Raw genomic sequence first — 20,593 nt, 5'->3', positions numbered from 1 at the left:
AGGACCATGGGAGCGCACATAGGCCAATGCCTTTTTCTATAGGGTGCAAGCTGGATTGGAGGGTGGTCGTAACCATGGAAATGAGCAGTGTATAATGTGATGGAAAAGTGAATCCAGCCAGCAAAGGAGGAAATATGGACAATAACAATGCATTAGTAAGTGGCTTGTATTAACTTTCTCTACATGATAAATGCAATTTGCTGATGTGAGACAACCCCTTTAAGGGTTCCTTTGTTGTGTGCAGCTGCTAGGCTGTTTCTAATGTGTTAATCAGCTTCTGTAATATAGGTCATGTTGTTTATATCATTCTCTCCCTGAGCAATCTAGCAACTTAACTAGCTTGCTAGATCCTGTGAAGGTGCACAATCTACTTATGTGTCCATGTACTGACTTCTGCCTGATTCACTGATTCTGACTCTCTGCCTCCTGACCTGACCCATTCCTGGTCACCATAGTTACCTTAGGACTTGTTTTACGCATTTGTACGGACTCTACTTGCCCTTACCTTGGCCTGTTAATAACTATGCGTTTGCCTGACCCCACACTGGTGTCTCGGACCCCCGTGGATCAGCTAGCAACCACTCTGGGACTACTCCAGGAGATGGTGGCCTGGTGGCTCCCCTGCAGGAAGTCTACATCCATATATAAAGGGTGAACACCAGGGGACTGCCAGGATACACCCCTAGGTTCAGTCCAAAGTCAAGCCGGTTGGTTGTCAAGGTGGTTCCACACCCACTGATCATAACACTGTGGAGATTACACACTTAGTGCCTCGTTGTTCAAAGGGGTTGTGATGCTCCTCAGTTTATCTCATTCATTCTGCCTGGTAGGGGTGTAGCTATAGGGGGTGCAGAGGTAGCAGTCGCTACCTGGCCCAGGAGCCTGAAGGGGCCCAAAGACACTTGTGCCGCATAAGAAGACACACAAAGCACTGAGGGAAGGGGGGCCCAAGCTGAAATCTTGCACCGGGGCCCATGAGCCTTTAGTTACGCCCCTGCTGCCTGGATGCCATCTACCAAGTAGCAGCCCTGCAGGATATTGCTCCTTTGTCATTTCATTCCCCACTGATCTGATATTGAATTTCTATCCTAAGTATAGACCATCATTAGGGCAGTTTTTGATGCTGTTTTTTGAGCAAAAGCCAGAAGTGAATGTAGCAGGAAGAAGTATAACTCCTTCCTTTATATTTCTCATTCCCTTCCAATCCCTTTCTGTCACCACCCATACGCTGATCCTGGAAAACCTCTTTAAAGGGACACTGACAGGCCCAATAAGCATATTTAGGTATATATATGACAGTACAGGTCTTATCAAGTGTATTAAAATCATCTAAGTATCCCCCCTGTCCACCTTATAAATACCGAAAACTAAAGTTTTATAGCCTGCTTGTCTCGTCTCCAATCTGCCCAAGGGGTGGCATTTCATCTCAAAATGCGCCCAGCCAGCCGCTCCCAACTGCCATTCTGAAGCCCCGCCCAGCTCATCAATATTCACTTCGCTGGGGGGCGGCTACAACTCTCCCCGACTCTACATCCTGCGCATGGCCAATTCAATCCTCTGGGCACGTCCTCCGTCTAATCTTCAGTGCATGCGCCTGGCCGGGGTCACATTGCGCCTGCGTACAGACAGTCTGCGTCTTAGAGGCCGCTGCAGCCTCTGCTTTATGCGCATGCGCCGGGCACTTGAGTCGGGGAGAGTTGTAGCCGCCGCCCAGCGAAGTGAATATTGATGAGCTGGGCGGGGCTTCAGAACGGCAGTTGGGAGCGGCTGGCTGGGCGCATTTTGAGATGAAACGCCGCCCCTTGGGCAGATTGGAGACGAGACAAGCAGGTTATAAAACTTTAGTTTTTCAGTATTTATAAGGTTGACAGGGGGGATACTTAGATGATTTTAATACACTTGATAAGACCTGTACTGTCATATATTTACCTAAATATGCTTATGGGGCCTGTCAGTGTCCCTTTAAGTTCTACAATTGAGGTACAGTTAGTGCCTCTACTTCTCATCTATCACTTGCTAATTTAGACATTTTCAGGAGATGCCCTTCCTTTAACACTTTACCTTCTCTCTTTTTCCCTATTTTGAAGTTATTCTCTGATATCCAAAGGCATTTTACTGTATGGTAATTATTAATCCAACACAGCTGGGAGCAGAGACTGTCCCTATCCAGCTTAATAGTAGCACATCTCTTGTCCATTAGGACTATCGAGGGCGATTAGCGTCTGCCCCCAGGAGGGAGCCATTAAAACAGTCGCAGAGAGGTTTAGTCTACAGATTAACCTACAAAAGGCTGTACAGGATAAAACTATGCTATATCCCCCAACCCTCCCCTATTTAGTACTTGTTGTCCTTTTAATAGATCAATGCCCTTTTCAAACTCTCCCGCTAAGCACTATAAATACATTTGCTAAATCCCTGAGTGCTATGTTAAATCTATCCCATTTCGCTTTGCAGTCAATTTATTGCTTATTTTGTTGATTTTTTTTTGCCTAAATAGATTATAAAAGATAATACTATGTCAGCTATGTGTTTGCCATGCCCAGCGTTTTAAACCAATGAGGATTTTTATATCTTTAAAAAAATTACAACATCTCTTTACAAAAATTATAATTTTAAAAATTATATTTTTAAGATGAGTTTCATAAAGTAACCATGCTCATTAACCATTAAAGGGGTTGTCTAGTTGTTTTTTTGTTCTTTGTATGTTTCAAACTAGGCAAATGAAAGTACTTTACAATTCACTTACTTTATCTCCAGTTGCTGCTTTCTCAGATTTCACTGAGGGTCACATGACCTGTGATGTCAACTTCTCTCCCTGCTCTGATGATGTTTGGTGCACAAGCCTGAGAGAGCAGATATGTGTCTGTACAGGAGAAGTCACTGTGCTGGCCACGCCCCCCTGCACTGCTGCTTATTGCTCTCTCCCTGGATTCTTGAGGAAAAACATTAACCCCTTCAGCTGCACAGACTTAGGGCTGAAGGCTTTACTGAGTAGCTGCAGGCAGTGAGGAGACAAATGCTGGGCATAGGAGCTGACAGACGAGTTCTGCAGAACATTGCACAAGAACAGTTAGGGGGAAGATCCTGTGTGTATCAGCAGTGTATTGTAAAGCTGGGACTTGTAGTCCTACACATACAACATGCTGGTGAGTCTCCCAGCAGGCAGACATGTCACACAGGGCAGCACTTGTATTCACTCCCTTTACAGAGCAGGAGAAAGGGCAGAGATTGTTGTTATTGCAGGTAAACAAAGGGCCAGAAGAGAACCAGGGAAATGGGGAAATATATATATTTTTTGCCTAAAACTTGTTTAGCCTAGTTATATATTGTTGCCCATCAGATTTACAGTGCTATATATTTTTTTTTTTTTCCATAACTCGAACAACCCCTTTAATGTTAATGGTAAACTTCAGTCAAGTTTTTGTTGAAGCTTGGGTTCTAGAAAACTGACCTAGAGGAAACAAGCTACAACATGGTCACCAGCAAATGTCTTCCATTGACTACTAAAATGGTGCCTATGATAAAAACAAAAAAATCAATTTTGACTCTTGAGCCCGAAAAAGCGATAACATTGTCAGTAGAATAAAATTCATTGGTGACGTCAATGATCCCAGATCACAGATACAGGCCCAGATTTACAAATTCTATAGATGGCGTAAGTTTAGACAGATTGTCTAGAACTGTACCAGATTTATCACAGGACCCATCCTGGATGATAAATCTCGTGCAGGGATAGACCCTTTCTCTGACTTTATACCAACTATTGGTTGGCTTACATTGAGATATCATTTAACGCCAGAATTGTGGAGCAGTTTTTCCGCAAAATGTTCTGCCCTGCCAGACCACCCCCTTTCCAATAAACCCTGTCCCTTTTTCAAGGAAGTCAAAAAAAGTGTAGAAACCCTGGTTGCCCCAAACTGAGCTAAAATGATGCCAATTTGCACCACTTTTAACACAGATTTTAGACACAGACACATTAGTAAATTTGGGCAACCACATATTAATATCTTGTGGCAAAACAAAAATGTCTCCTTGGCAGCTTCAAATTGAGCACACTAGACCTGCAGATATCTGCAGAGTGGAATATAACGATACGCTATTACGGTATGTTTCGTAATCTTCACTAATTAAATCTAGGGGTCAATTGTGTGACTTATTGTTCTGTTCAAGAAATCGTGTGATAAAGACTTTGCTGACATGTAAAAATTACAAAATCTATTGTTACAAAAATATAATTAAAATGTACAAAATTAGACACAGTTAGGAATTATTTCAAATGAGGGGTATAATGGGTGAAAGAATGTGTTGAATGCTAACTACATATATATACATCTCTCCCATATGTACAGTATGATCTTGCCATCATCCCCTCTTTACCCTATAGCATCTGTTGTACTGTATATTATGCAGCAGCGGAAGTGGACCTATTTTATTAATAGCTTAACAGGGAGGTTTAGAGATTCATTGTGTAATCTCTGCTTCAATCTCTTCACCCCCGTTGTCTGTGATTTTTCTCTTCATTACATCTCTATTTCTGCATTCATTCCTACGTCTCTGGTTTCAATTCCCCATTCCACTTTTGTTGTGCCGCCGCTCACCACCATTCTTCAGTCGAGTTATATCAAAGGCAAATAGTTCTAGTTGTGCCGTATTTTCCTGTGTGTTTGCATTAACACTATTTCTCAAAGGACGTTCTGTTGTAAATGCACAAGAAATAATACCAGGGAAAAAAGAGGGCCTTAGGAGATGCAAGCACAGGCAGTATTTCATTGTAGAACATGAAATGCTTGACTGAGCAATGTCTCTTTAAAAAAAAATGAAGTTTTCAGCAGTGAGACTAATGGAAAATATGAAAATGAACTGCTAACCATTATGGGAAAAATGGTTTATTTGTTTTATGTTTCACGAGGCTACACGAGGAAGGAGGTAACCCACCCACCCTATTCTCTGCAAAATTCTCTTCTTAATTATTTTCAATGTCCCCAAGAGGTCTGTCATATTTTTTTTATTTTGCTCCTTTCTATTTTACTACTTGTGATGCCTTCAGAAATATTCATGTCCAGATCCTCCACTGTAATCAACCCATCTCTATATTTCCCATACAGACTTTTTTCCCTGTGCCCCTCTCTTTCTGCGGTTTATGGTCAGCGTGCTCTGTAAGTAGCCCACTCCCCTCCACACTATCCACCTCTACAATGTCCTGTTCCTCTCTCCCTCTATATCTCATCATCTTATTGTCTCTCCCTTAACCTGTCTCCCTCCATTCTTTTCTCCTGTTCTTTATTTTATCCTGCTCATCCCTCCTTTATTCCTTTATTCTGCATCGTTCTTTCTCCAGTAACTCGATGCCCTGTTCCTTTATCTATATCTCATTATTTACCGGTCTCTCCTTTTACCTGTCTCCCTCTGTTCTCTTCTTCTTATTCCCATTTTTCATCCTGCTCATTCTCCTTTCATTCCTGCATTCTACATTGTTCTTCCCTCAGTAACTCGGTGCCCATTTTCTCTCTCCTTATTTCATCATCTCCTCTTCTGTCATTTTAACTGTCTCCCTCTGTTCTCATCTGTCCATTCCCCTTTTTTTTTATAATGCTCATCCCTCCTTCATTCTTGTTTTCTGCATCGTTCTTCCCCTAGTTAACTTGCCCCCTGTTCCGCTCTCTAAATATCTCATCATCTGCTGGTCTTTCCTTTTACCACTTTCCCTCTGTCTTTTTCTCTCTATTCCTTTCTTTTTTTCATTCTACTCATCCCTCCTTATTCCTGAGTTCTGCATTGTCCTTCCCCATGTAACTTGATGCGCTGTTTCTTTCTCTCTATATCTCATCATCTACTGGTCTCTCCTTTTGCCTGTCTTCCTCTTTCCTCTTCTCTCCATTCCCCTTCTTCATCCAGCTCACCCCCACTTCATTCCTTCATTCTGCATTCTTCTTTCCCTGATAACTCATTGCCCATTTCCTCTCTCTCTCTCTCTCTCTCTCTCTCTCTGTATATCTCATCATCTACCAGTCTCTTCTTTTACCTGTCTCCCTCCATTCTCTTCTCCTCATTCCCTTTTTTCATCCTGTTCTTCCTCCTTTGACTCTGCCATTCTGCATCGTTCCTCCTTGCCATTTCTTTTTTTCATCCTACTCATCCCACCTTTATTCCTGAGTTCTGCGTCGTTCTTCCCCTGGTAACTTGATGCTCTGTTTCTTTCTCTCTATATCTCATCATCTACTGGTCTTTCCTTTTACCACTTTCCCCCTGTCCTCTTCTCTCTATTCTTTTCTTTTTTTCATCCTACTCATCCCTCCTTTATTCCTGAGTTCTGCATTGTCCTTCCCCATGTAACTTGATGCTCTGTTTCTTTCTCTCTATATCTCATCATCTACTGGTCTTTCCTTTTACCACTTTCTCTCTGTCCTCTTCTCTCTATTGCTTTCTTTTTTTCATCCTACTCATCCCTCCTTTATTCATGAGTTCTGCATTGTCCTTCCCTATGTAACTTGATGCTCTGTTTCTTTCTCTCTATATCTCATCATCTACTGGTCTTTCCTTTTACCACTTTCTCTCTGTCCTCTTCTCTCTATTCCTTACTTTTTTTCATCCTACTCATCCCTCCTTTATTCCTGAGTTCTGTATTGTCCTTCCCCTGGTAACTTGATGCTCTGTTTCTTTCTCTCTATATCTCATCATCTACTGGCCTATTCTTTTACCTCCCTCCATCTGCTCCTCGTCCTTCCTTTTTTTCATCCTACTCATCTTGATGCTCTGTTTCTTTCTCTCTATTTCTCATCATCTACTGGTCTCTCCTTTTGCCTGTCTTCCTCTTTCCTCTTCTCTCCATTCCCCTTCTTCATCCAGCTCACCCCTACTTCATTCCTGCATTCTTCTTTCCCTGATAACTCATTGCCCATTTCCTCTCTCCCTCTGTATATCTCATCATCTACCAGTCTCTTCTTTTACCGGTCTCCCTCCATTCTCTTCTCCTCATTCCCTTTTTTCATCCTGCTCTTCCTCCTTTCACTCTGCAGTTCTGCATCATTCTTCCTCCGGTAACTCAGCATTACAGAATAACTTTATAAATATGTATCAGTCAGTCCTCTCAGCAGAGCTTCTATTTGGAGATATTGAGGGAATTAATGGGGAGGGGGGGATTTCAGCACAAACCGCGTGTTTCTTTGCTTACAATCAGAGACGATTCAGAGGCTTCAGCTGCATTTATTCGCTGCCCGAATTCTATTTGTTGTCAAGGAAACCGGGTTTAGAAAACCATGATTGCTTATGCTGTGTTTGTGGCGTTCACACAGCGTGCAGACATCTTTATTACCAGGCCTTAAATATATGTCATGGATTTTGTGCGGCCAGTGTGACAAGAGGATCAGCGACATTGTGTTTCTGAGTCAGAAATCATGAAAGCAATAAATAGTTGTATGTGGCAAGCGCGGGTCCCCATTAAGAAGCGCTGCTGAATTCTCTCCATATGGATTTTAATACGACGCTTCTTGAATTATTAAGGCACCCTGGGCATTACTATACTGTCACCGTGGCCCTGTTCAAATCTCAGCACAGATTTTTCTCTCTAAAATTCAAGTGCCAAAACACAAATACTCGGTAGCTGAAAGACCCAGATAAGGCCCTGTTCCGTTAATTTGGTCAGATTAATGTGATTTTCAATAAAACAAGTGCAGATTAGTTCAAGTGTCAATGAACCGCTGCTAAACGTAATGTTGGCTCTAATAAAAGAATGCAGATAAGTAGAAATCAATGATGTAAATAAATGGCAATTTCTAAGATGGTGAACGCTAATTTCCGTGCGCAGATAAATAGGACATTGGAAAACACTTGGAGACCACTGGAGAATCAAGAAGCAGATGCATAAAGTAACTATAATAAACAAAATTCTGCTTTATTTCAGAATATAAAGCTGAGCACAGGGTATTCCTCTGCTGTTCAACTAACTACAGTGTCTTGTGAAAGTATTCACCCCCTTTGGTGTCTTTCTTGTTTTGTTACATTGCAACCTGTCATTAAAATGGATCTTAATATAAATTTGATGTAATGGACCTGACAAAATAATCCAATTTGTTAGAGTGGAATGAAAAATACAGTATACTGGAAAATTAGGAGTGCATATATAGTCATCCCTACAACCAATTGAATTCCAAAGTTACATAATTAGCCTGTTGGTGAAGGCACATAAGCCTTTTTACAGCAGTTACTATCCGGCCTTAGACTAGACCACACCACATTTTTATGGCGGCCTAGTCTAAGCGAAGAGCTGGAGCTCAGCTTTCACCTGACAACCAGGCTCTTTTTCTAGCATCCTGAATTAGCAGAAGCACTAATTCAGGCTGTTTTCCCCTTAAATGCCTCAGTCAATAGTGACCGCAGTATCTAATTGGCTAAGAGGTAGGGGGCTCACTCTAACCGAAAATTAAATTGGGGGTTGCTGATGTCTTCGTTCAGCAGCCTGGGACCTAATGATGGCCCCAAGTTCTGCCTGCAGCGTATGCCAGAGAAGCAGGTCAGTATCCCACTGACTGTATAAGGTACATTGTACTGCATAAGTAGCAAAGTGTGCTATGTGAGCAATCAAAGGAGGGAATATCAAAGTCCCATTGTGGAACTAATAAACTGTGGAAATAAATGATAAAGTTTTATTAAATAAAAAAATCTACAAGTAAAAATATCCCTTTTCCACTGAAAAATGCTTTTCAATGGAAAAAATAGCAAAAATAAAAACGTTCCCACATATTTGGTATCACGTCGTATCACAACCTGTACTACACAAGTATCACATAATTTATCCTGCCATACAAAAATATCCTTATTTGCCACCCAAAAAAAAATTTGAATAAAGAGTGATCATAAAGTGTTATCTACCCCAAAATGATACCAGTGAAATATACCAGTCGTCCGACAAAAATCAAGCCGTCCCACTGCTCTGTAGAAAGAAAAAGAAAATGGGTTATGGATGCAGCAGTGCAAAAATAAATTTGGGGGGTCATTTAGAAACCAGAAATACGCCTATATTAGGTCCTTTGCGCCGCAATCTGTGACTTTTCCGAGCTTATGCCAGGTCTAAACAAGTGGGCATGGCATGTGCAGGGAAAGGGGTGGGCCAGCAGAAAATGGTCTGAATGTAAGAATGCTAGGAAGCTGTCTTACATTTAGAAGCGGCGGTGGATCCGCCAAAGTTATGTAGAGGCCAGCACCTCTGCATAATTCCGGCAGATCCACCGCCAGCTATAGGGCTTATTAAGACAGGCTTCTAAGGCTGCTTTCACATCTGCGTTGTGCTGTCCAGTTTTGAGATCCGGCACAGGGTCTCAAAACCGCAACACAATGCTTCAGTTTTGTCCATTCATGGTAAATGGGGACAAAACTAGACAAACTGGAACGGAGTGCACCAGAATGTATTCCGTTACAGTTTGTTGTGTTCCCATGGGGTTTGTTTGGACACAGTTTCTTCATTTTCAATATAATACAACCGAATCTGTTCTGAATGGATGCAGCCAGTTGTATTATTAGAATGGAAGCGTTTTGCGGTGGTTTTGAGATCCCATGCCAGACAGCAAAACAGGACAGCAAAAAGGCAGATGTTAAAGTAGCCTAAAACGTCGGTCTTAATAAATGACCCACTTTCAAATTTTTTTTTAAAAGATGTTTTAATTGTTCAAAAGTAGTAAAACTTGAAAATAAAAATATATGTATATGGTGACACTGGATTTGTCTTTTCTATAGGAAAAAAAGTGTGAAAAATGCAAGAAAAATATGTGACTAAAATCCCCCCCCAAATGTTCGTAGTCTAGTTTCACACTAACGTTGCGAGATCTGGCAGGCTGTTCCATAAAGTAACAGCCTGCCGAGTCTCTCTGGATCCGGCATTCCCGTCTGGTCCCATTAAAATATAATGGGGACTGGCAGAGATCTGGCTGCAACCCGGCAAACATGCCGAGAATCAGCTGGACTAATACCGCAGCAGAGAAAGTGGGCAGGCCATTCCTTGCCAGTGATGAGGCATAGGCAATATTCGTATTCGTGATATTTCGCAGATTTTTCTCATAATATTCGCAATAAATTTGAGAATTCTAGAATTTGCGATCTCCAGTCATTATTTTCGCGATTGCGCAAATCGGCACTAATTTTGCGCAATACGTGCAACTTCGCATTTTATCAGGTCTGATTACATATTAGTGATTGGTGCACTAAGTATTGGTGTGACATCACAGCACTATGTCTGTAGCATGTATGTATGGACAGCAGAACCTATCACACTACCTAACACCCTGCACTGGAACCTACCAGCTCCACTATACCAGGATATACAGTCATGTGAAAAAATTAGGACACCCTTTGAAAGCATGTGGTTTTTTGTAACATTTTTAATAAAAGGTTATTTCATCTCCGTTTCAACAATACAGAGAGATTAAAGTAATCCGACTAAACAAAGAAAACTGAAGAAAAGTCTTTTCAAGATCTTCTGTAAATGTCATTCTACAAAAATGCCTATTCTAACTGAGGAAAAAGATAGGACACCCTTGCCCCTAATAGCGAGTGTTACCTCCTTTGGCTGAAATAACTGCAGTGAGACGGTTCTTGTAGCCATCTACCAGTCTTCGACATCGGTCTGAGGAAATTTTACCCCACTCCTCAATGCAGAACTTTTTCAGCTGTGAGATGTTTGAGGGGTTTCTTGCACGTACAGCCCTTTTCAAGTCACCCCACAGCATCTCAATGGGATTCAAATCTGGACTTTGACTTGGCCATTCCAGGACTCTCCATTTCTTCTTTTTCAGCCAATCTTTGGTTGATTTACTAGTATGTTTTGGGTCATTGTCATGTTGCATGGTCCAGTTCCGCTTCAGCTTTAATTTTCTAACTGATGGTCTCACATGTTCTTCAAGCACCTTCTGATACACAGTAGAATTCATCGTGGATTCTATGATGGTGAGCTGACCAGGTCCTGCTGCAGCAAAGCAGCCCCAAACCATGACACTTCCACCTCCATGCTTCACAGTTGGTATGAGGTTCTTTTCTTGGAATGCTGTGTTTGGTTTACGCCAAACATGTCCTCTGCTGTTGTGTCCAAATAATTCAATTTTGGACTCATCTGTCCAAAGAACATTATTCCAGAAGTCCTGGTCTTTGTCAACTTTATCTCTGGCAAATGTCAGTCTGGCCTCGATGTTTCTCTTGGAAAGCAAAGGTTTCCTCCTTGCACACCTCCCATGCAAGTTAAACTTGTACAGTCTCTTTCTGATTGTAGAGGCATGTACTTCTACATCAACAGTAGCCAGAGCCTGCTGTAGTTCTCGAGATGACACTTTAGGGTTTTTGGAGACCTCTTTTAGCATCTTGCGGTCTGCTCTTGGGGTGAACTTGCTGGGGCGACCAGTCCTGGGCATGTTGGCAGTTGTTTTGAAAGCCCTCCACTTGTAGACTATCTTCCGGACAGTGGAATGGCTGATTTCAAAATCTTTTGAGATCTTTTTAAATCCCTTCCCAGACTCATAGGCTGCTACAATCTTTTTTCTGAAGTCCTCTGACAGCTCTTTTGCTCTCACCATGGTGCTCACTCTCACTTCAACAGTCAGGAGCACACCAAACTAAATGTCTGAGGTTTAAATAGGGCAAGCCTCATTCAACATGCAGAGTAACGATCTACTAATTATGTGCACCTGGTGTGATATACCTGTGTGAGATCTGAGCCAATTTAAGAGGGAATACATGTGAGGGTGTCCTATCTTTTTCCTCAGTTAGAATAGGCATTTTTGTAGAATGACATTTACAGAAGATCTTGAAAAGACTTTTCTTCAGTTTTCTTTGTTTAGTTGGATTACTTTAATCTCTCTGTATTGTTGAAACGGAGATGAAATAACCTTTTATTAAAAATGTTACAAAAAACCACATGCTTTCAAAGGGTGTCCTAATTTTTTCACATGACTGTAACCTACACTGACTATCTCCCACTATCTGTATTATATATATATATATATATATATATATATATATATATAAGCTAACTATCTAATGTAATGAGTAAAGCACAGAGCACAGTAATGACACTGCTGTCTCTCTCAGGACTCCATAAAACTGCAGAAAATGGCTGCTGGGGAGGTTCTTATATAGTAAGGGGTAGGCAGCTTTCCTATTGGTTGCTAGGGATGTTGCTAAGCTCAGACAAAGACATTGCAGCCTTCTCAATGGCCCACAAGCAAGAAGCAGTGATACTGATGAAAAAAAAACTTGAATATTCGAAATTACGAATATACAGCACTATATTCTCGATTTTTGCAAATTCTCAAAGTGCCGATATTCGCGCTAAAAATTTGCGATTAGAATATTTGCAATCGACACTATTCCTTGCTGGAACAGCCTGCCGGATCTCACAACGCTAGCGTTGAACTAGCCTTAGTCTAGTATACATTTTGAGGAGAGATCTTCTGAGCTGAAATGGCTGAATTTGCAAAATTGTCCACCTTCTTGTCATTTTCGGTCGTCAGGACTGTGGTAATAAGCTTAAATAAGCCACTATGTATAGAGAGCACATGAAATCCTTATGGAAATGTTTCATGGCATTGAAGCCAACCAGAGTGAATCCTGTAGAAAATGATTTGATAAGTCTTTCAGATGATGGACACTGCAAAAATAATTTGCAGAAACAATTCTTCCATCAGCTCTTTCCCATACCGTCTGCCTAAGGGCTATTTCAAGGCATTATGGGGGGGGGGGGGGGACTGAATTTATGGAGGTTATTTCCAAGAATCTAAAGGTAATGTACACCTAGGCCTCTTGCACACGAACGTTTTATTTTTCCGTTTACGTTCCGTTTTTTGCGTTCCATATACGGTCCGTATACGGAACCATTCATTTCAATGGGTCCGCAAAAAAAACGGAATGTACTCCATATGCATTCCGTTTCCGTATTTCCGTTTTTCAGTTCTGTTCAAAGATAAAACATGTCCTATTATTGTCCGCATAATGGACAAGGATAGTACCGTTCTATCAGGGGCCAGCTGTTCTGTTCCGCAAAAAACGGAATGCACAGGGAGGTCATCCATATTTTTTGCGGATCCGTTTTTTTGCAGACCGCAAAATACTGAAAAAGCCATATGGTCGTGTGCAAGAGGCCTTGAGATGAGCGTGCTGGACAAAGCGCTTTTGAGAAAATTATAAAGTAGTAAATGGAGGACAAATCATGATCTGATAAACACTGAGTTATTATGGAGCTCATTCTAGAGGGTTATAATATTCACAGATATTTTTCCATTTACCAGTTATTTCATAATGTCAGCTTTGGAACACCAGTTATGTATTGTCAATGCAATAGCTATTTGCAAACCATGTACTATGCCCTTAAGTTACCTAATATCTATTCTCAATGGATGATCTCTATGAGAATATCAAGAAAAAATGGGAATGTATCATTTAAGTTTTTTTCTTCTATACTTTTGTTTAGACTTGTCTTTACTGGTTTAGGCAGAGTTGTGTTTGTCAAATTTATCAAAAGTCACAGACCCTGATTTATCATGCCTTCAACTCCTGAATTCTGTTTTCAAAAAGTTGCAAAATAGAGCCTTTGAGACTTTTTGTACTCACTTGAACAAAAATGTTGTTCCTTTTTGCATTTTTACACCACTCCAATTTCGACATGTGTGTGGGAATGTGGATGTGGTTAGCTACAGTATGTTAATAAGGTTCACTCCAAATTTATCATTGAGACTTTTTTAAAGAGTTGCCCAAAAAAAGTCACAATCTCACTGCAGGAGGAGGGTGGAGTAGGAAAACTGGAGTAGATTTTCTAGACAAAAGTGTTAGGCTTTAGGATAAGATAAATTTATCAAACAACATTAAATATTTGATAAATGTGGCAACATAGACTCAAGCAAAACTGACTTCAAATATTCCCCTCATGATAACCCCCCCCCCCCCACCCCCCTCGCCTTTGGTGCACCTTAATATTGTCTAGAAATTCTACTCCACTTTTCCTACACCACCCCCTCAGCTGGTGAGGATCTGTGGCTTTTCCAAAAAGTTGTAATGATAATTTTGGCTAACAGCTCATTTAAATACTAAACTTTGCCCACCTTTTTAACCACTTGTCAGAAGTGGTAGTTGTATAAAACGGCAAAAAATAAATAAATATTTAGTTTTTAACAAAACTGTATTTGTGCAAAAATTTGCAAATTTTGTATACTAAAAACCAGGTGTACATACTTGATACTGTCTGCCCTATACATTTAGCCAGGGAAAAAGTTAATTCAATGTAATGTGAATATTGCAAGACTTACAACATCTAGATACTTCTTGATACATTTTGCAATGCAATGCTTTCTTTTAAATTCATGCAAAGCCATGAAATAATAGAATATGGGGAAAACCTGGGGCAGGTGTATCCGGAGATTGGCAGTGTCTAACTGGACAATCATTGTGGCATGCACAAAAATAAGAGTTAGAGGGGTTGTCTCAAGTAGACAATAATGGCATATCCATAGAATATGCCATAAATGTCCGATAGGTGTGGATCCCACCTCTGGTATCCATTCTTTTCTCGAGACTACTCTATGAATGGAGAGCACTTGGCTATTTTCATAAGCCCTAAAGCAATGAATGGAGTAAGCTACGCATGCGTGATGTGCTCTCCACTCATAACGTTACCCTGTTCATAAGATAAGAGCAGGTCCCAGAGGTGGGGACCACACTTATTGGACATTTATGGTAAAACCTATCGACATGCAATAAATGTCCATTTAATCCCCATTTAGGGCTCTTTCACATCTGCGTTATTGTCTTCCGGCATAGAGTTCCGTCGTCGGGGCTCTATGCCGGAAGAATCCTGATCAGGATTATCCTAATGCATTCTGAATGGAGTGAAATCCGTTCAGGATGCATCAGGATGTCTTCAGTTCCGGAACGGAATGTTTTTTGGCCGGAGAAAATACCGCAGCATGCTGCACTTTTTGATCCGGCCAAAAAAACTGAAGATTTGCCGCAAGACCGGATCGGGAATGAAGCTAAACGTCGTTTCGGCGCATTGCCGGATCCGACGTTTAGCTTTTTTAGAGTGGTTACCATGGCTGCCGGGACGCTAAAGTCCTGGCAGCCATGGTAAAGTGTAGCGGGGAGCGGGGGAGCAGCATACTTACCATCCGTGCGGCCACCGGGGCGCTCCAGAGTGACGTCAGGGCGCCCCAGGCGCATGGATGCCGTGATCGCATGGCACGTCATCCATGCGCATGGGGCACTCTGACGTCACTCTGGAGCGCCCCGGGAGCCGCATGGATGGTAAGTATGCCGCTCCCCCGCTCCCCGCTCCTACTATGGCAACCAGGACTTTAATAGCGTCCTGGCTGCCATAGTAACACTGAAAGCATTTTGAAGACGGATCCGTCTTCAAATGCTTTCAGTACACTTGCGTTTTTCCGGATCCGGCGTGTAATTCCGGCAAGTGGAGTACACGCCGGATCCGGACAACGCAAGTGTGAAAGAGGCTTACACTGGCAGATTTTGATAGTGGTTATCGGCAAAATAGTAAATCTCAAGGTACTCATAGGCACTGTATAGTTATGGTAGTTCAATCGTTCGGGTAAATACAGTATCACTGTTGACAGCCTATTCTTGATTACCCAGGGAGATGCCCTGCTGACAACAGAGGATTTTAATTCCCACATCTTTTCATTTGCTTTTTCGCTGGTCTACCACTTGGCCTGTTTACACTGAGCATTGATGGAATTGTTTGCCATTCATCGGCTTCGGTAAACAGGACATTATCTATTTTTTTTCTCAGTCATATGTGTGTGCTCAGTCATAAATGCTGGCAAGACTCCTATGATTGTTCATGACCAAGGGTTTGGATCGTCCTTAATTGATTGCTGGTGCCAACTAAACTTCCATTTTTGAAAGAAGAACCTCAGCCTCCAGCTATATCATAATCTACTTACATAAGAGGCCACTGTCCCAATCAACATTGTTCTTTTGTAGGAGCATCGCCTACACCTGTATGGACACATCTGGTACATTCTGCTCGCAATCCAACAGTTTTTATAATTTACTAGAATAATACATACCAAACTACAATGAACCTGTTATAACAGTGCATAGCAACTGCCATTATGCAAGGCCAGGTTCAGCCGGCTAAGTATCACATCCATTTTTTTTTCTAGTGGACTTCCTAAGATTAAGATGCCATTTTTTGTTGTTGACATCTTCTTTGGCAGCTCGGATGCATACTGTATTCCACTGAGGATTTATGCATTCACATCTCTTTGAAATAGCTGCAGCCTCCAGCTAATCGGAGATAAAGTGATTTGCATAATTTTATAACTATTTGAAGCCATCGTACATGCTAAATAACTTCGAATATCCCCCTTATCTGATTGGACACACTTTACAAGTATTAGATTTCAAACCGCAGATTCTTTACATTATTCATAGGCTGCAAGGGAAGATTTCAGTGCTATCCTGTTACATGGTGCATAGCATATCTTCCTCACAGAAGACCAGAGGTGTACACACCAAATATGCCGCCTGAACTGTAGCATGTGGGCCTATAGGTAACCATCATAAAAAAAAAAAAAAATTGTCAATTGTCCTCAGCTTGCTACGTAACAACTAAGGATTTGGGTTTGAGATTCCCCTGTCTTACAATTAGGCCAGCTTACACAAGCATCTTACAGCATAAGTTTTGCTCCCGTGTTGTAGATGATTGACCTGACCCGGCTGCAGGTCTACTGACCTGAACTCACAGGATCATAGAGATGTGGGTGCAAAACTCACTTTACAGTTGTCCGAATGAGGACTAACTGATAGATTATCATTATCAGTGAAGTCAACGGTCAGGGAGCCCACTTACTATTCCAACACAATGGCCCTCTTCGTTGTATGTCCACCTGTGTACAGGATCAGAAACTAATGGTGATTTGGAAGGTGGTATAGGTATGTGGACAGTTTGTTGAAGGGTATAGAGGGGTAAAGTCACAGGGTCTGGTTTCCTGAAGCAGTTTTGAAAAACCAAACTCAGGAGTGGATCATAAAAGGGGAGAAAGTATAAAGGACAGATACCACTTTTCCTTTTTTCTTAATTCCTTCCTGGTTTTGGCTTAAAAAAACTGCATCAGGGAACCTAACTGTGTGGCCATACCCTAAGACTGGGATTTGATTAGCGCTCTTCTACCAGCCAAAATGATGACCACCACAACATAACCCAACTGAGCCCTTTAGAAATCAATGGGGTCTGTAGGGCTTAACTAGTGTCCATCGTGTGACTCTATCCTCTTCATTTTTCTGCTCCTATGATGGAATAGAAACATAGAAACATAGAATGTGTCGGCAGATAAGAACCATTTACAGACCACCAGAAATTACAACACAGACGTGAACTCAGCCCCTGAACCTTGTGACAGATGGACCCAAAGTAAAGTGAGGAATGAGAAAAGATACAAAGCTAAAAAAAAAGAGAGAACTGGGAGATGTGAAAATTCCAATTTATAACGTATGAGCTGACAAAAGCCCCCCTCCAAGACCCTGCTGTTTGATAATACTGTCTGTTTTCCCCTCGGCTGCTTTGAAGTGGGATGGAAATGAGCTGTTAGTGCTCACGGCGTCTCTGCTGGGAGATTAACTGCTATTAGGAGGCTGGATCCTTTAAAGGCAAATAGACCTCTGATCAAAGCATTGTTCCCAATTAACCGCTCATTACCTGTCTATCCCTATATAAAAGGTCCAGCTTCAATAAACACAAAACGGTCGGCAAGGCCTTCTTGTCTCCGGTAGTCTAGAGCTAGCACCTGTTAACCACTTTTCAGGCAGCTAGGCTGAAAAACAAAAAGGCAACATAAAAATGATATCAAAGAGGGGAACCGGGAGAGAAGAAAAGAAGCACAGAACGCTAGGTTAAAGAAATAATGACATAATTAGCAGAGAGCAGAGGAGTAAGGCAAAGAACTAAAAGAATATCCAATTTAGCTGTACCCAGGCAGCTACTGATGGGAGGCTTCTCTCAGTGAGTCCATACATTTCTGACAGGTAGTGTATATGTCTGTGTGTCTTAAAATTGTTCTTTTTTACAAAAATACAGGGGATGAGCTTAGACTAGTGTAAAAATAAGGGGTTGTCCCATCTCAGAAAATGGGGGCATATCGCTAGGATATGTCCCCATTGTCTGATAGGTGCGGGTCACACCGCTGAGACCCGCACCTATATCGAGAACGGGGCCCTGCAAGTGAAGGAGGGCGCACTGCTTATGCGCAGCCGCCCTCCATTCATTTCTATGGGGCCGCCGAAAAAATTGCTGAGAGCTGGATCGGCTATTTCCGTCGGCCCCACAGAAATTAATTAGAGTCTGGGCTGCACATGCGCGGTACGCTCCCATTCACTTCTATGGTGGTGGATGGACCCAGAAAAATCTGGGGTCCCGCAGCCACAGCTCTCCCTGCTCTGTTGTCATTATAGGTGCTGGTCCCTAGCGATATGCCCCCATTGTCTGAGATGGGAATACCCCTTTAACCCTTAAGGGTCCATTCACACGTCCGTTGTTTCTTTCCTGATCTGTTCCGTTTTTTGCGGAACAGATCTGGACCAGATCTGGACCCATTCATTTTCAATGGGTCCTGAAAAAAATCGGACAGCACAATGTCAGATTTTTTTTCAGGACCCATTGAAAATGAATGGGTCCAGATCTGGTCCAGATCTGTTCCGCAAAAAACGGAACAGATCAGGAAAGAAACAACGGACGTGTGAATGGACCCTTAAAGTTGCAAATTATGGAACAAGCCATATTTGTGCCACATTTTTTAAGTGGTGAGAGAATGGATGGGGTGTAAAAGCTGATGTCTCCACAACCCACTGGATTTATTTTAACTTACGCCAGAAAGTAGTATAAATTATAGCTCAAGTCTAGCCCTTAGCTGGCATACATTAGAGGGACCTAGGCCTCTCACACAGTTAAGCTAGTATTCTATGCTTCGCACTGATGATGAGCAGTCTCCCCAAAACAGCTGACTGCAGATGAGATGCTGGCTTCATTATTATCCAAGTCATGTCTTAAGTCCTGTTTAAAAGGTCTAGGAAATGTTATTCTTAAAAAAACTCCAATGAAATCATCTAGTAAGTTGCTCATGGGAATAATAGAATTGAGGTATCTCTTATATGAGAAAATGTTGATAATATAGTTATTTAAGTTGGAAAGTTTGTGGGAGGGGGTACTGCTTCTCTATGAACAGACACAGTGGTGTATGGAGACTTATTTTTCAGGCATTGCCCGGTGGGAAAAAAGTATGCAAATTAGTTAATACCATCCAAACCAGAGACTGTCATCTGTAGGCAGCTGTTTTGGGGTTGTTCCCCTCAGCAGGGTAGTGTATAGCTAGTTGGTATCTCATCCAGGCTAACCAGTACCCTGCTCTGTACTGATGAGAAGCATAGAGCCTGAAACAGCGCTGTCTATAGGTGGGACTCAGGTTGGGTGGCTATGAGCTAATATGCATTAACAGGGAAGTTACATTTTAGTTGGAAAGTGGGGAACTTTTTCTAAAAATATAATTGACAGAATCAAATTTAAAGAGGGTGATTGCACAAGGGATCATGTACAGACAACCATGATCACATCACATTTTTGCCCTACATTTAACGTATACTTATTTTTTTACAATGGAACTCTATGGTGACAAATGCCACTGAGGCATCCATGTCATGTATATGTTTCTTCTTATACATTAAACGTAAGAAGATGTGAAGCCATCCTAAGTGGTAATATAAAGCTATAATCGGAACCCATAGAGGTGCTCTGTTGGATGCAGTATTATGGCTCCTTAATGTGGAGTTATACAGGTGATCATGGAGGGCTTACTGTCCCATAATATGACAATGCTGATATTTTGTGGGTGTACAAGCTGCATTAAACAGACAATTACATGCTTGAGACAATACTAGCTGATATAATTGAAGTGCCTCTCTTTTAGGGTGGAATTAGCACGGTAATAAAACATGCCGCAGTGCCAAATGCTGTCATTAGAGAGCCTCTACAATGTTAGAAGGTAGCCAGATGACCAAAAATTAACAGAAAATTGTTGGGACAAATTTAGAAACACTGGAAAAAAAATTGGAAACTGTATTATGAGAAAGCTTGAGTATTAAAGGGATTCTGTCATGAGATTTGAGCCCTATAAGCTAAACATATGGTTATGTCCGTACTTAATAACATGAATCCTAAACTGCCCTTATTAAACCTGCTTGTGGCTCTATTAGCCCAAAAACTGTTTTTTATAAGCTGTCACTCACCTACCTAAGGTGTCCAAGGGTTTTTATGTTAATCCAGGGTGCCCGCCCGCAATCCTCGCCGTCTGGTGCCGCCTTGCTCACCTCAGCGCCGCCTCCACAATTCTCTCGTCCCTCTGCCAGACCCAGCACCTGCGCACTAGGTTCAGCCTGATGCACCGCGGACTCCTGGCAGCGGCTTCGTTAAACAAAGTGCGCATGCGCCGGCCTGATGCGCATGCGCACTTCGTTCAACAAAGCCACTGCCAGGAGTCCGCAGCGCGTCAGGCTGAGCCTAGTGTGCAGGCGCCGGATCTGGATGGGAGGATTGCGGAGGCGGCGCTGAGGTGAG

At 42.0% G+C, this 20,593-nt stretch overlaps 1 protein-coding gene across 1 annotated transcript in view; it reads left to right on the top strand.

Annotated features, from left to right (window-relative positions):
* The window catches only part of PTPRT (protein tyrosine phosphatase receptor type T), a 374,586-nt gene that overhangs the window by 320,055 nt on the left and 33,938 nt on the right, over nt 1-20,593 (top strand). The window lies entirely within an intron of this gene.

This window comes from Bufo gargarizans, chromosome 6, assembly GCF_014858855.1.
Source record: "Bufo gargarizans isolate SCDJY-AF-19 chromosome 6, ASM1485885v1, whole genome shotgun sequence".
Taxonomy (NCBI): Eukaryota; Metazoa; Chordata; class Amphibia; order Anura; family Bufonidae; genus Bufo; species Bufo gargarizans.
Note: the sequence above shows the minus strand (reverse complement) of the source record. Positions and strands in the feature narration are given on the sequence as shown.